Source organism: Nannospalax galili, unplaced genomic scaffold (assembly GCF_000622305.1).
Source record: "Nannospalax galili isolate Female #2095 unplaced genomic scaffold, S.galili_v1.0 scaffold1905, whole genome shotgun sequence".
In the NCBI taxonomy this organism is placed as follows: Eukaryota; Metazoa; Chordata; class Mammalia; order Rodentia; family Spalacidae; genus Nannospalax; species Nannospalax galili.
The window spans coordinates 18,959-34,902 of record NW_008353208.1 but is presented as its reverse complement, the minus strand read 5'-3'; positions in this window follow the sequence as shown (position 1 = coordinate 34,902).

The window sequence follows — 15,944 nt, the reverse complement described above, 5'->3', positions numbered from 1 at the left end:
GAAGCAGCAAGGCTTCTCTGTGGAAACTTTCTCCAGGCTGAGCCTGTAAGACTCTCAAAGACCAAGACCAAACAAAGGGATTGTACTCAGAGAAGGCAAGCCACTATGAAACCACCAGAGAAACTGTAGTCAACAGACTGTCTCTTAAGAACTGTCAGGTGAAGGTACTGGAGAAATAGCTCAGTGATTAAGAGCACTTGATGCTCTTGCAGAGGACCTGGGTTAGGTTCCTGGCACCCACACAGTGGCTAGCAACAACCTGTGACTCCCGTTCCAGGGGATCAATGCCCCTGCATTGTATATGCAGGCAAAACACTCATACATAAAATATAAAATAAATAAAATAAAATAAAAAATAAAAAGAAGCCAGGTGTGGTGGCACATGCCTTTAATCCCAGCACTTGGGAGGCAGAGGCAGGCAGATCTCTGTGAGTTCGAGGCCAGCCTGGTCTACGTAGTGAGTTCTAGGACAGCTGGGGCTATAGGGAGACCCTTTCTCAAAAAGACCACAAAATAAATAGAATAAATAAAATAATAAATAAAATAGAGCAGAATAGCTAGCACATGAACTCTTCAAAGAAATAAAAGTTGACTGGGTGTGGTTGTACATGTCTGTAATCCAGCACTTCAGAGGTAAGGCAGAAGGATCGCAAGTTTGAGGACAGTCTGAACTACATAACAAGCTCTGATTTCAAAAATCCAAGAGCTATGGGACTTAGAGAGATGGCTTAGTGGTTAAGAACACTGACTGTTCTTCCAGAGGAACTGTGTTGTTTCCACCAAACACATGGCAGCTCACAACTGTCCATAACTCCAGGGCATCTGACACCCTCTGGCATGCACAACATGGGTGCACTTACATACATGCAGGCAAAATAGTCATACATATAAATAAAAATAAATTTTAAAAAAAACAAGAGTTCAGTGGTAGAGTATTTGCTTAGTATGTACAAGGTATTCCAAACCCTCTGAAAAAGAAGGGCACACAGAGAATGAAAATCACAATTACAGGAATTTACAGGGAAAAGCAGACGCCTCCAGAGTGAAGACAGTGAACTTCTAAACATGAGAAAGGGTAGCATGTTTTTCTTGACATGAAAATACTAAAAGGCAATCTAGTTGGAACTGACCTGGAAGCCTCCTCCCTGAAGACTAGCTCCCATAGTATCAGAGGATACCATGCAAGCTGCCGAGGAAGAAATCCAATCAGTGATTCCACCCAGCTGTAAAGTCTATGAACCACAAAAATGACCAGCCCAGAAAACTATCTCTACTGGTGCAGTAGTAGGATTTTTATCTTAAGGGCACTCAACAGCTGTCTAATTGGACTTAAGACCTGCTCAATGGGAGGAAACGCATGTGTGGTACTATAAACATAGCCAAATACACATGGCTGTAGAGGTCATAGGTTCTAAAGAAAAACCTACTTTTGTCACCTCCCTAGACCAATGTAACTGCTTACTGTATTCTAAATATTTTCCTTATGTCTACAGTCAAGAGTACCTCCCTCTCATCACTCATCAAAGAAGCTTCTTTTTGCAACAGGTGGAGACTATTACAAAGTTCCACAGCTGGTCAAACACAGAAAATAAGTGTTTATGAGGTGCCCAGCCCTAAGTGACACATCTACAATACAACCTCTACATCTAAGGCTCAGAGAACATAGTGGAACAGGGGAAAGAAAGAGTATTGATGCATCTCCCAACTCTCACCGACAAAGCTTCATCATGCAACAGTGATTACATAGAAAGCCACAACTGGCCAAAATCAGAGAATATGAGATTATAGAGTACTTATCCCTAAATAGGAAACTTAAATCAAAGTTCTGCCACCCAAGGCCCAGGGACCACTGCAGAAAAGTGGGAGGAAAGATTGTAAGCACCAGAGGTGGTTGATGGCCATGAGGAAACAGTGTTCCAGGCAGTTGGGAAGTTATTCATATGAACTTTACAGCAATGGTGATAGCATGCACAAGACCTAGGCAAGCTCAAGCCAGACAAAATCCCAGCATAGAAGTGGAGAAGTGGGGAAGAAGCACCAAACCTTAGCTGAGAAATAATTGGCAACTGATAATTACAGGGAGAGGGAGAGCTGGTTTACCATAAGGTTGTGTCACTAGACAGGTTAACCAGACTCGAGTGAATCAACACATACCGAAGGACATTTGAGGACAAAAAGGCCTTAACACATATGAAAGTGTATATAAAACCCAGAGGGGTCCAGATAGAAGAGTGGATCTAAATATGATCAAAATATATTATATGAAATTCACAAAAATTCAATAAAAATTATTTTTAAAAAGAAATAAAATTAGAGAGGTTATAAATTAAAACACTTTAAAATGCATACTGATATTTTTAATATTCTGCAATAAAATTTCTAACATGAAAAAAATACTAAAATTTTAAACAAGTTCAACACAAAGAATTAGTAAACTGAAATACACAGGTAAAATGTAGAGGGGTAAAAAGACTTGGTAGATGGAAGGCAACATGGGTCTAAACAGAAGCTCTGAGAAGACATGAAAAGGGGCTGGAGACATGGCTCAACCGTTAAAAACACTGGTTGTTCTTGCAGAAGACCTGGGTTGGAGTCCCAGCACCCACATGGCAGCTAACAATTGTCGGTAACTCCAGTCTCAGGGGATCCAACAGCCTCTTCTGACCTCCACGGTCATTGCACAACACAGGTACACTTACCTACACGCAGGCAATACACGCACACACATAAAATAAAAATAATAAATAAAATTAATAAAAAATATGCTTTAAAGAAGACATGAAAAAAGCAATAAAGAAATAAAAACAATGTATTTTATAAAATTCCCAAATCATAAATCATTACACCCTGGAAATCCAACTTATCTCAAGCAAAATGAAAGGGACTCAGAGCCAGATAGACTATGGTGAAGCCTGGGGACCCCAAGAACAAAGAGAAGATTCTGAAACACAGTTACAGAAGAGAATGGAGAGCCTGAGTGGTCTCCAGGGAAACAGAAGAGGGTGATGATACCTTCAAAATGGTGATACAAAATTATAGTCAGCCTAGACTTGGTATGTCAAGAACCAGGGTACCATAAAGACGGGTGTAAATAGCTGGAAACTAAGAGAATACAAAAACAAGACTTGAGCTGATAGAGTGCACAAACGATCTTGGGAAGGCAGCCTGAGACTCAATAGCAAGTGATCAAAATGACAAACTTGTAAAAAAAATCAAATATCGTGTTGTATAATTAGAAAATTGACACCCTATGAAGTTCAGGAAAAATAACATGGTGGGACTGGAGAAGAATGCTCAGTGATAAGAGCACTGGCTGCTTTTGCAGAGGACCTGGATTCAGTCTCCAGCACCCACATGGCGCCTAACAACCACATAACTCCAGTTCCAGGGGATCTGACACTGCCTTCTGGCCTCCTCCGGCTCTACATGCACATGCACATGTCCCCACAGACATACACATACATACAGATAAATGAAAATAAATATTAAAAAAGGATAACATGGTGGGCTACAAGAATATATAATTCAGGAGGGAAGGGCAGAATCAAACTATCCTTTAGCCTTTCTATTTTTGAGGGATGTCTGTTATTCAGAAGCAAGGGGTAAGGATTAAGACTTTGAAATTACATTTATATAATACATATTAACAGTCATTTCAATGAGTGAAAAATGAAAACTAAAGGGGAAAAATTAAATTCAGAAAAAGTCAAGGAAAGAAAAAAAAAGAAACAGAAAAGGTGGGTTGCCATAATTGTGACTGGAAAAATAATTCAAAACATATTACCGTAAGTTTAAAAGTATGGTGGTGCTCTTTCAGGGGTCTGTGGAGCCGAAGAGTTGGGGCCTAGCTGGTGGAAGTAAGTCACTACGGTCTGCTTTTGAAGGAGGGAGCCTGGCCCCTAGTTCTAATCCTCTCTGCTTCCTGGTTCACTACCACGTGAGCAGTTACACGCCCCAACTGCTATAAATAAACAACCTTTCTTCCTTGAACTTGTTTCTTTCTGGTATTTTGGTCACAATAACACAATTTATCTGTTAGTTTATCTATCATTTATCTACCATCTATCAATCTATCTACTATCTATCATCTATCACCTATCTATCATCTTTCCTTATATCTATATGTACCGTCTGCCTATCTATCTATCTATCAATCATCTGTCTATCTATCTATCTACCTATCTATCTATCTATCTGTCTGTCTGTCTGTCTGTCTATCATCTATCTGCTTATCTAGTTATGTAAACACAATGGAATTTCATTCAGGCATAAGAGAAAATTTTTGTCATTTTCAAAAACATGGATAGAGGTGATAGACATGCTGAGTGAAGTCAGGCAGACACACAAGGACCCTGTGTCTTCATTTGTGTGGAAGATAAATTTGATTTCAAGGAAGTAGAGAATTGAGTCATTGTTAACAGTCATGGAGGGGCTGAAGGTGGGGAAGAAGGTGGAGAGAGGATAATTGATAGGCATAGGGGTGCAGTTGGATAGAAGGAATAATTTCCAGTGTTCCATAGCACAGTAGAATGACCATGTTGACAAGTACTTAAATATTTCAGAGTAGCTAACAGAGAGCATTTTTAATGTCCCCAATGCTAAGAAATGACGTGTTTGTACACATTGCATATATTCATTGAAGTGCCAGCTTGTACTCTACAAAGATGTATAATTACCATGTATTAATTTAAAATGTTAACAAAGTAAAAATTAAAAAGGAAAAATCAGGGACTGGAGAGATGCCTCGGTGGTTAAGAGCACTAGCTGCTCTTGCAGAGGACCTGGGTTTGATTCCCAGCACTTACATGGTGGCTAACAACCATCTGTAACTCCAATTCCAGGGGGGTTCAACACCTTCTTCTGACCTCCATGGGCATTGCACAACAAGAGCACACTTATATACATGCAGGCAATACACACCCATACACATAAAAAATAATAAAATATATTTAAAAAGGAAAAATCAAATCAGTGCTCTGTTTTAAAAGGGTGGTGAGTATTCCCAGTTTGCTTGGAAGTTTCTCAGTTTATATTATCTGGGCAAATGTGGAAACTCATCTTGCTCCTTTCCCCTCTCAAAAATGTCATAAAGTAGATGACAATTTAGTCTCTCTGAAAGAAGGTACACTTAAGACATGAGGACATGAAAGGTAGAGAGTAAAGGGGTGGAAAAACTTACATTCAGTAAACATGAATCAAAAGAAAGCTGATATGGCTATATTACTAGCAAACAAAGATGAATGTCAAGATGTTGCATTTTGAGAAAAAAGAGGGAAGGTCACTATAGAAAGATAAAAGTTTCAGAAAAGGAAAAATGTCAACTCTTAAACTATCTGAGCCTAATAAATATCTTTGAATATTTGAAAGAGTAATAAGCTAAACAAAAGAAACTCAGCTCCAATATAGTGATAAATTTTAATGCATCACGTTTTAAAGATTTATCTTATTTTAATTATGTGTATGATGTGTGTCTATGTGTAGGTATGTACACATGAGTGCAAGTGCCCACAGAGGCTAGAAGAGTACATTCAATCCCCTGGAGTTGGAGGTCGTTGTGTCCTGCCTGACATAGGTGCTAGGAACCAAACTTGGGTCCTCTGTAAGAGCAGCAAGTGCTCTCAGTCACTGAACCATCTCCCTAACCCCTAATACATCTCTTTTAAGAGGTAAAATACATAACTATTTAGCAATACTATAAATGAACACCACTTAAAAACTTTACAGAGCCAATGTGGTATTACATGCCTATAATCTCAACACTTGGGAGGTGGAAGAATCCCAAAGTTGAGGCTAGCTCAACTACATAGCAAGATTCTGTCTCAAAAAAAAAAATGGGAGTGGGAAGAGTACTACTGGAGAGATGCTACACAATCATGAGGCCCAGAGTTTAGATCCCAGCACCCACAAAACAAGCCAGGCATGCATGCCTATAGCCCCAACTCCAAATTGGGTGGGGACAGGAAGATTGTTGGGGCTTGCTGGCTTCCAAACCTAGCTGAAAACATATGAGCCCCAAGTGCAGGGAGAGACTCTGTCTCAAAGAAATAGATGGGGAGCATAGATGAGGGCACATGACAACCTCTTTAGGCCTCTACATGAGCACATCTGCATGCACACATGCATCTACTCATAGACAGACAGACAGACACATTCACATAACTAAAAGGTTTTTTTTTTAATGAGGGAGTTTTTATCTATAGTTGTTTACGAAATTCAGTATCTAGAAACTAGAGAATACACGTTTTCCTCAAGCATCCTTTGTGCATTTGCAAGACTTTATCATGTACTAGGCAGTAAGAAAAGCTTCAGTAATCTACAGGCAGAGAGCCATGGATTTAGAAGGCAGTTTAAAACTATGTTCATTTAGTAAAATAATAGTAGTAGGTTCACCCCTGGGGCCTGTCAGCTCCCAACCATGAGTTCTTGGCCAGATTTACAGTACCAGGCATATGTGTTTCCTCTGTCAGCATGGGCCTTAAGACCAATCAGAAAGCAATTGGTTACCCCCGTAACATTCATGTCAGCACTGCACCCATAGGCATATCATTATTACAGTTCACAGGCCCCTAGTAAGTCAAACATGCTCCAGTAGATACACTCAGAAGTATATGGATAGCACAAATTAGAGTCATGGGCTATTAAATATTTTTTTAAAAAAGAGGATACAAAGCTGAGGGATAGGGTGGTGGGGGTGAATCTTGAAAGAGTTAAGAGGAGAAGTTGGGGATAAAAGATGATCAAAATATGAAATTCTCAAGGAAATTTTTAAAAATTTTTTTAAAAAATCAAGCCAGGCGTGGTGGTGCACGCCTTTAATCCCAGCACTTGGGAGGCAGAGGCAGGAAGATCTCTGTGAGTTCGAGGCCAGCCTGGTCTACATAGTGAGTTCTAGGACAGCTGGGGCTGCAGGGAGACCCTGTCTTCAAAAGACAAAAAAAAATCAATGAATTCTTCATTGTACACATGTGCCAGAGTCTCTCTGTCCATTTACCTATTGAAAGGCACCTTGGTAGCTTTCATTGTTTGGTAACTGGGAACAAAGCTGCTATAAACATTTCCGTGAAAGATTTCCTCTAGACGTAAGATTTCTAAGCAGTTGGATAAGCATTCAGGCTCATGAATGCTGGGTCCTGCAATTAGAGTATGTCAAGTTTTGTAAGAAACAGCCAACTGTCTCCCAAACTGTCCATGTGAATTTGCATTTCACCAGTGATGAATAAGAATTCTTTCATTTTACATCCTGCTTTTGTCAGTTTACTGGATTTCCACCAATCTGATAGATGTGTAGTGGGATTACACTGCTGTGATATTGAAATCCTTAATTACAAATAGTGTCGAGCATCTTTTATTTGCTCATTTTCTGTCAGTATATCTTCCTCCTTGGTGAATTCGCTCCAACCTTGTTCCTCTCTCTCTCTCTTTCTCTCTCTCTCTCTCTCTCTCTCTCTCTCTCTCTCTCTCTCTCATTGGACTCAGGTTCTTCTATATGCTGGGCAAGCATTCTACAGCTGAGCCACATCTACAGTCACTTATGACTATTTTTTTTTTTTTGGTCTTTTTGAGACAGGGTCTCCCTGTAGCTCCAGCTGTCCTGGAACTCACTATGTAGACCAAGCTGGCCTTGAACTCACAGAGATCCGCCTGCCTCTGCCTCCCAAGTGCTGGGATTAAAGGCATGTACCACCATGCCCAGTCAACTTATGACTATTTTTAAATTCAGAGATTTTTTTTTAAATGTCTTTTATCAGATGTGTTTTTGCAAATATTTCTCCCATTCTCTAACTTTCCTTTTCCTCCTAACAGTGACTTTGCAGAGAAGAAGTTTTTAATTTTAATAAGGTCCAACTTGGGGCTGGAGAGACAGCTCAGAACACTGGCTCTTCTTGCAGAAGACCCAGGTTCAAATTCCACAGGCAGCTAACAACAGTCCATAACTCCAGTTTCAGGGGATCTGACAGCCTCTTCTGTCCTCCACAGGCATTGCATGACATGGCTACAGTTATCTACATGCAGGCAATACACACATACACATAAAATAAAAATAAACAAAATATTTTTAAAAATAAGGTCCAACTTAACTATTTTTTTCCTTTGGGAGATTTTGCTTTTGATGCAGTACCTATAAATCTCACTGCCAAACCCAAGGTCACTGATAGTTTCTGCTATTTTTTTCTAGAAGTTTTATAGTTTTGTTTTACACGTAGGTATATGGTCTGATTTGAATTAATTTTTATGAAAATAGATATGTCTACAATGATATTTTTGTCTATAGGTATCTAATTATTATTGTATCAATTATTGAAAAGACTATAGCTTTTCCACTAAATTATTTTTCCTCCCTTGTCAAAGCTCATTTGACTAGATTTGTGTGAATCTATTGCTGAGCTCTCCATTATTTTACGAAGCTGTGCTTATATTCTTTGACTGTCTTGTGTTGGTTTTACTGTAAATCTTGAAATTTTGTTTAGTAATCTGTATCTTTCTTCATGGCTACATTGACTACTCTAGGTTTTCTGCTTTCTAGATGAACTTTAGGGTCAGTTTTTTGTATCTATGAAACAACTTGCGCTTTGACTGAGACTGTATTGAATCCTTAGGTCGATGGAGAAGGATTAACATTGTAAATACAATAGTGAGTCTTGCAGAGCATGAACATGGAGCAAAAATATGTGCACACATCAAAGAAAAAAACCTGTGAACTCCACAAACATCAAAGAAGAAATCATAACGGAAAACTAAACATATTCATAAAGGAGTGATTATAACTATAAAGTAGCAAAACTTAATGGTGGCTTAAAAAGTGGTAATTTGTGGGGAATGTATAGCTTTAGCTACTTTTAATAGACAATCAGAAAGACCGAAAATTGATCAAATAAGGTCCATTATCAGAAGTGAAGAACAAGTCCAAAGAAGGTAAAGGAAGAGGATAATAAATTTAATAAAAAGGAAGTAAGCTGGGCCTGGTTGTGCAGGCCTTGTCATCCCTGCTACTTGGGAGGCTGAGGCAGGAAGATCACGAGTTCAAGGCTTATCTGGGCTACAAGATGAGTTCAAGGGCTGCCTGCTCAATTTAGGAAGATCACGTCTCAAAAAGTGAAAAAAGGGGCTGGGAACACAGCTCAGTGGCGGAGTACTTGCCTAGCTTGTATAAGATCCTAGGTGAGATGCCTAGTACCATACGTAGTACTGAAAGAAAAAATAATAAGAGAATCACTAAAGTTGAAAATTGGTTCTTCAAATAAGATAAAATTTTTGTGAAATTACATTTAAAAAATTGAGATGACAGAAGGTTCAAATAGATGCTTTATATATGCAGTATATAGCAAAACAAAAAACATTGACAGAATACTAATCCAAGTGTACGCTAATAAATTTAAAAATTTAAGAGAATCAAATTCCTAAAACAGGGTCCAGAGAGATGGCTCAGTGGATAAAAGTACTTGCTACCAATCCTGATGGCTGCGTTCAATTCCTGGAACCCACATGGTAGAAGGAGAAAACCATCTCCTACAAGTTGTCCTCTGACCTCCACATGTTTGCTGTGGTATATGTACACACACCATACATATACATGTACCAAATAAATAAATGTAAAAAAATTCCTAAGGCAAGATTAATCAAGACTCCTAAATCTGTTAGTTTCTGCAAGTTTTTTCACAGTTCCTACTGGACACCAAGACTGCTCCATACTGGTTTCTCGTGATCCCAGGTAGCTACCCTGCACACATCATTATGAAACTGGCTCTCTTTTTTCCATGGACTCATGTCTAGGCATGAGGACCATTCCTACTGTTCGTGTACCAAATCCGACTGGACACTGAGCAGCCACATCATCAGGATGGCCTCCCGCATGTCCTTACTTGTCCTACACTCTGGCAATTAGCCTTGAAGGAATTTGTCCCATGAGCAGTGCATAAAACCTACCAATGCAATTTGAATGGACATCCTGCTTAGCTCTTCCTTTTGTTCTTCCTATCTCCCTGGAGATTCTCAGTATTCCTGGGCAGTTTTTCCAGAAAAGTCTTTCAAGGAAGGGCTTTAGCTTAGGCGCCAGGGGCCCTTGCCTGGTTGGGGATTGCACAGTAGTAAGGCTGAAGGCTGGTAAGTTGTGAGGAATTTAACATATGGAATTTAACAAGTTCGATATGTTAAATTGATCCCCTGGGTCCTCTGGGCGCAGCCCAGCCACTGGCCATTGTGTGCGTCTCACCTGGACGTGCTCCCAAGCTGCCCTTGCCAGCCCAGCTAAACAGGATCATTTTCAGAAGCCACAGAGAGCCTTGGGACAGATGGCTGGGAATGAAGAAGAGCTCACTGTCTGCGAGGAAAGAAAAGGCCGGATCTTGACTGTACACACTGGCTCCAGGTGGATCCTCGAACACATCCCTTTCCTGTTTAGAACCAGTTTCTACCAGCCACAGTAGTGAGACCTCCCTCTCAGACCATGGCTCTACCCTTTGGTAATCCAGAAATGATCCAGACAAAAGATCTCCAATGTTTTACCCAGGAGACAAACCCTGCCTACAAACATACTACTCTAATTAGCCCTTATTGAGATCTTACTGGGTTTTACAGATTCCACACAAATTTGTCATTTTCTTTTTGCAATTGGCTCATGGGACAGCATTCTTGCATGCAAGAAATGGCAGAAATGCAGGCCATGGTGGTATATGTCATTAATTCTAGCACTGGAAGACAGAGGCAGGCAGATCTCTGAGTTTGTGGCCAGCCTGGTCTACACACCAGTGCCACATAGTGAGACCCTGTCTCAAAAAAAGAGAAGGAGGAGGAAGAAGAGGAGGAGGAGGAAGAGGAAGAGTAGAGGAGGAGGAGGAAGAAGAGGAAGAGGAAGATGAAGAGGAGGAGGAAGAAGAAGAGGAGGAGGAGGAGGGGGAAGAAGAGGAAGAAGAGGAGGAGAGAGAGAAATGATGGATGTTCTTAGGAGAGCTACTCTATTCAACAGAGAGGTCCAATTACTTCTAATTGAGTCCAACAGGAGGCCCAGCAGGTACTTGTATCATTTGCCCTTCTCACAGTCTCTCTTGGTACTTGGCATCACAGTCTAGGATCCCTCATATCAACAGGACCAGCAGACATATGAAAGGCAGAAGACACAAAGGGGTTTGCCTAGGTATGTAGAAGGGACAGTGGCTAAATAATAGCTACACCAAAGGCATCTTCATCCTAACCCCCAGAGCCTGTAAACGGTCACCTTATGTGGCAAGGAGCATTAAGATCCCTAGATAAAATTAAGTTTCTTAAACAGCTGACTTTAAAAATAAAGATAGTACCCTGGATTATCTAAGCTCTATTGGCCCAATGTAACCAACCCCCAGGTCCTTAAATGCAGAAGAGAACAGAATCCCAGAACAGAGAAAAGATTAGCCCAGCCCTTGCTGATGGAAGACAATCATGAACTAAGGATTCAGCAGCATCTAGATACTACAAAGAGAAGGAAAATGGGTTCTCCTCTAGGCCTCCAGCAAAGAATACACCTGCCCCCACCTCATTCAGAGCCCACTGAGACCAGAACAAGTAACAAACAAGTGGCATCTTAAGCGTAAGTGTGCAGCTGTGTTAGAGCAGCTTCGGGAAGCTGGCGTCCTGTAAGCATGTATAAGGAGGAACGACGGCTGGAGGCAGACAGAGGAGACTGCAGGGGATGCAGGGCTGAAGGAAAGGAATCTGCTGTCCTCATAGATATTTGGCATCTGGGCCAACTATACCAACCTCCCCCTGCAGGGACCCCTTCAAGGTCCCCAGCATCACCTGAACACCCACAGGGCCTTGACAATCTGCAAGGCCCCTGAGCACCCCTCCCTCCATTGATCCCAAAGGTCCTCTGCCAGATGCAGCCCTCGATATATAAAAGAGGCCAAGGAGGTCTTCCAGAGATACAACAGCACTCCACCTGCACATAGGAAATGGCCAGGAGCCACACCTGAGAACTCACACTTTCCATGAGGACAGCCTGTTCTTTCCACAGACTCTCCACAGCCAAACAGGCCCAGGCAGGTTCCTGTCTACATCTGTGCTGAGAACGAGTCCCCACATTCACTAGGTGTCATCATAATTGATACCTTCCACACTCTCCCAGTCCCTCCTCCCTGGAGACAGGACCAAAAGCCAAAGCCAGGGCCCACCTGACTGTTGTCCAGGCCCAGCCAGACCCTTAGAAACAGAATGGTGGGGTTCTATTAGTGACTGGGGAGTTGGTGTCACAATAGGGTGGGGAGGGTGGTTGGGAATGGTGAGGGCCACATTCTACTCCAGGGGCACCAGTGGCCACAATCTTGGGAGCAGAATGGGTTAAGGCAGGTGTGCAAACCATCATATGAGTCAGCCCTGTGCCTTCGTGCAAACTGTCTTCTATACTGAGACCACCTACCTACCCTCCTCATGAAACCCTACTCTGTGTCAGCTGTTCTTCAAGCCTTCCTGATGCTGTAGCTTGGAGGGCTTGTCCCTGCCCCACACCTCTGTTCTGCTTTAAAGACATTTTCCCCATCAGCCTTGATCGGAGCTGCCTGTGTCTGACCTATCTCCCCACCAGCCAAAGCCTTCCTCCACCAACAAGTGGGAATTAGACTCCAGTCTTTGTGCTTGGAGTGGGAGTGGGGATTCAGCACAGAACCAGGGACCAGGCTGATCTGGGCAGAGAGTGGGGGATCTGAGGGATCTTGGCTGGGGAAAATGAAGCTTTATCTTCCCTCTAAGCCTAAGGGTACCCCTCCTCCCCTGCGGCTCAGGGGCCTCACTCTGGTTCCTGAGGCTGCAGAAATGGAACTCTCACCGTGACTCCTTGCCCCAGGATATGGCCTGGAGATGCTCCAGGGAGAAACAGGAATGGCAGCAAAGGAGGCTGGGACCCAGGCGTACCCAATTCCTTCATCAGCAAACATAATATGCACTCAGAACACTGGCAAGACTAGAGCACACACAGAAAAAAAAGGGGGGGAGCAGTGGGGAGGCTAAGAAGATAGCCTAGTCAGTAAATGACTGCTGTTCATGCATGAGGACCTGAGTTCAATCCCTACAACCCCCACAAAAAAGCTGAGAGTGGTAGGTCATGCTTGTAATTCCAGCACTGGGGAAGCAACGAGCAGATCACTGGGGCTTGCTGTCAGCAGACACTGGTAGCCAGTGAGAGACCCTGTCTCAAAAGACAAGGTGGTGGGGCTGGGGAAATGGCTTAGCCAGTAAAATGCTTGCCCCAGCACCAATGTAAAAAGCTAGGCACCGCACCATGCAACTGTATTCCCAGAGTTGGGGAGTCAAAGGCACATAGATCCCAGAGTTCAATGGTCAGCTAGCCTACCAGAATCCATGAGCTTCAGGTTCAGTGAGAGGCTCTGTCTCAAAAAGTAAGGCAAAGAGTGAGAAAGATACCCATTTACTTCTGGCCTCCACACACATGTACTCACCTGTGCACCTGCACACAAACAAAAACACACACATGCATGTACACATACATACACATATACAGACCTGTACACATACAAACATGAACACACACACACACACACCAAAATTAAACAAAACAAAACCATGATGTCACTTTTGTTTCCCTTAATTAATGAGGAAACTAGTAAACATCAGGGTCTTTTCACTTACCTGAACTGAATGCAGGACTGATGGTCACCTTGGCCCTAATCTTTATAAGCCAGGAAGTGGCAACCAGGGAGGCCCTGGGCTCCTCTGGTCTCATACCATGACTGTCAAGGTCTGTCCCAGGTCCCTCTTGGAAACAAATGGTCTGGACTGATCACCTGTAGCTGATATGACCCTGGTGCAGTGAACAGTTAGTGACTCGCTGGGGAGCTCTGAGAGTGGGAGAAACACTAGAAGGAACTGAACTTTCTCACCACCAAGGAAACAGGCAAAAGCAAGTGCACTTGAGAGTGCTCATTCACATGCCTGATGCCAGTCCCTTTGATCAGAGGAATAGAGAGGAGAGGTGGCTGATGAAAGGGGCTGATCTTCAGCAGCAACCAGGGCTAGAGAGAGATCATGACATCACCCTCAGAGGCATCAGTGCCATCGGTGCAGGACACCTCAGCAGGGAACAGCAAAGAAAGCTGAGTGGCAGGTCAATGGGCTTGGCGTACACAGTTTCACAAGCTGCCTAACAGTGGCTCCTCTTTCTGAAGCAAGATAAGGAGCTACTGGCTAGGAAGTGCAGGATGGCAGACATGCAGAGTGGAGAAGAATGGACACTGGTGGGGAAGGAAAGAAACTGGGTAGAAGTTGGTAGAAGTTGGTAGATGCATCCAGTTGAGGCTGGCCACTACAAATTCATAGAGGAGTGGAATTGCTGAGTATGTGACTCTCTTGCAATGACTACTAGTCTGGGGTACAGAGGCAGGGCAAGAGATAACTGGGCTCATTTGCTGCTGTGGTTTTGTTCTAGGTAGATACAATCAAACAGAGCAAGGATTAAAGTATAAGGCACTGGTAACAGGGACAGAATCAATTTGTCTCTCAATAGAAGTTAATATGATGTCTTTGTCCCAAGGCCTTCCATGTCCCACCATCTCAGTTCTTAGGCCTGTTTGGATCACTGGGATCCTTGCCCCTCAAGACCTCCTCAGGCTCTGCATTAACATGGCATACACTCACACACATACACATAAATAAAAATAAAACTCTAGGTTGTTCTCTTAAGTTGGTCACAGTTAGACAGAAGTAATTCAGATAGCTGCTGTATGAAGAATGAGATGTCTGAATTAGAAAGTCATTCATCTGCTGGGCATGGTAGCACATACCTTTAATCCCAGAACTCGGGAGGCAGAGGCAGGCGAATCTCTGTGAGATCAAAGTCATCTTGGTCTACATAGCGAGTTCTAGGTCAAGCACCAGGTCTCAAAAACAAAAATTCATCTATTCACTTATGTGCCTGATGCTTTTGAGACTTTGGTGAAAGAGGACTTTCTCAAAAGAATGGCTGAAGCAGGAATGGAAGGGGTGACTGTGGTCCAGGTAGCAGAGTTGCTTGTGAATGGGGTACATTGTCACCGGTCAGTGACCACAATTCAAGCCTGAGGGGCTTGGGGGCCCCGAGATATAGGTGCAGAAGAAATCAGGATGCAGGGGATGCAGAGGCATGTGAACCAATGCATGCTTTATTCTAAGAAGTAACCTTATTTATAGTACAACAAGAGGAAGAGAAATGTTCTACTCAGGCCAAATGATCTCACTCTGACATTTGCAGTACCTTCCCGACCTTTACGATATCTTCAAGTTCCCAGGGCTCAGCCCTGTTTGGGCTCTATCTTTGTAGCTTTATTATGTACCTTTAATCAGGTACAAGGAACAGTCGGTCTTATGATAAGAATAACTGCAGAAGAACATCCAAGTTCACAGGGAACTGAGGCTTCCCGTTCCAGCTCTGAGTGTCTTTGACTACAGGCCTTCATTAAAAGAGGGAGCACAGTCTCGTATTATGTACAATCACCTATATCCAGGACAGAAGGACCATGCCTGTCTTAGGTTGTCTTCTGCTAGAGCAAAGCCTTACCCGTCATTGGCACACAGCTTCCATCAGCTACACTCTGTCTAGGTCAACTTTCTCTCAGAAGATGTTACCCGTCTTAGACTACTGGCCTTCGTTAGGAAAGGGAGCACAATCTCAAATCATGTACAGTCACCTTGATTTGCCACAAGGATTTCATAAACATAGAAGGAAAGCATGCTCTACCCCACTAAACCATTCACAATGGGAGTGATTCTTATTATTTCCAGCCTTCATTTTCTCATTGTGATAATGCAAATCAGTAATTAATGTTTCAGCAGATTGCTTATCAGTAAGGTGAGAAATGATTCCAAGAACACATCGATACCCTATAAACACTACACATAAAAGTATTATAAAAGTAACAGCTGAAGATCCAAGACTATGTGACAAGCTTTGCCACCATCCTTGAGGATCAAGACCAGAAAGGGTA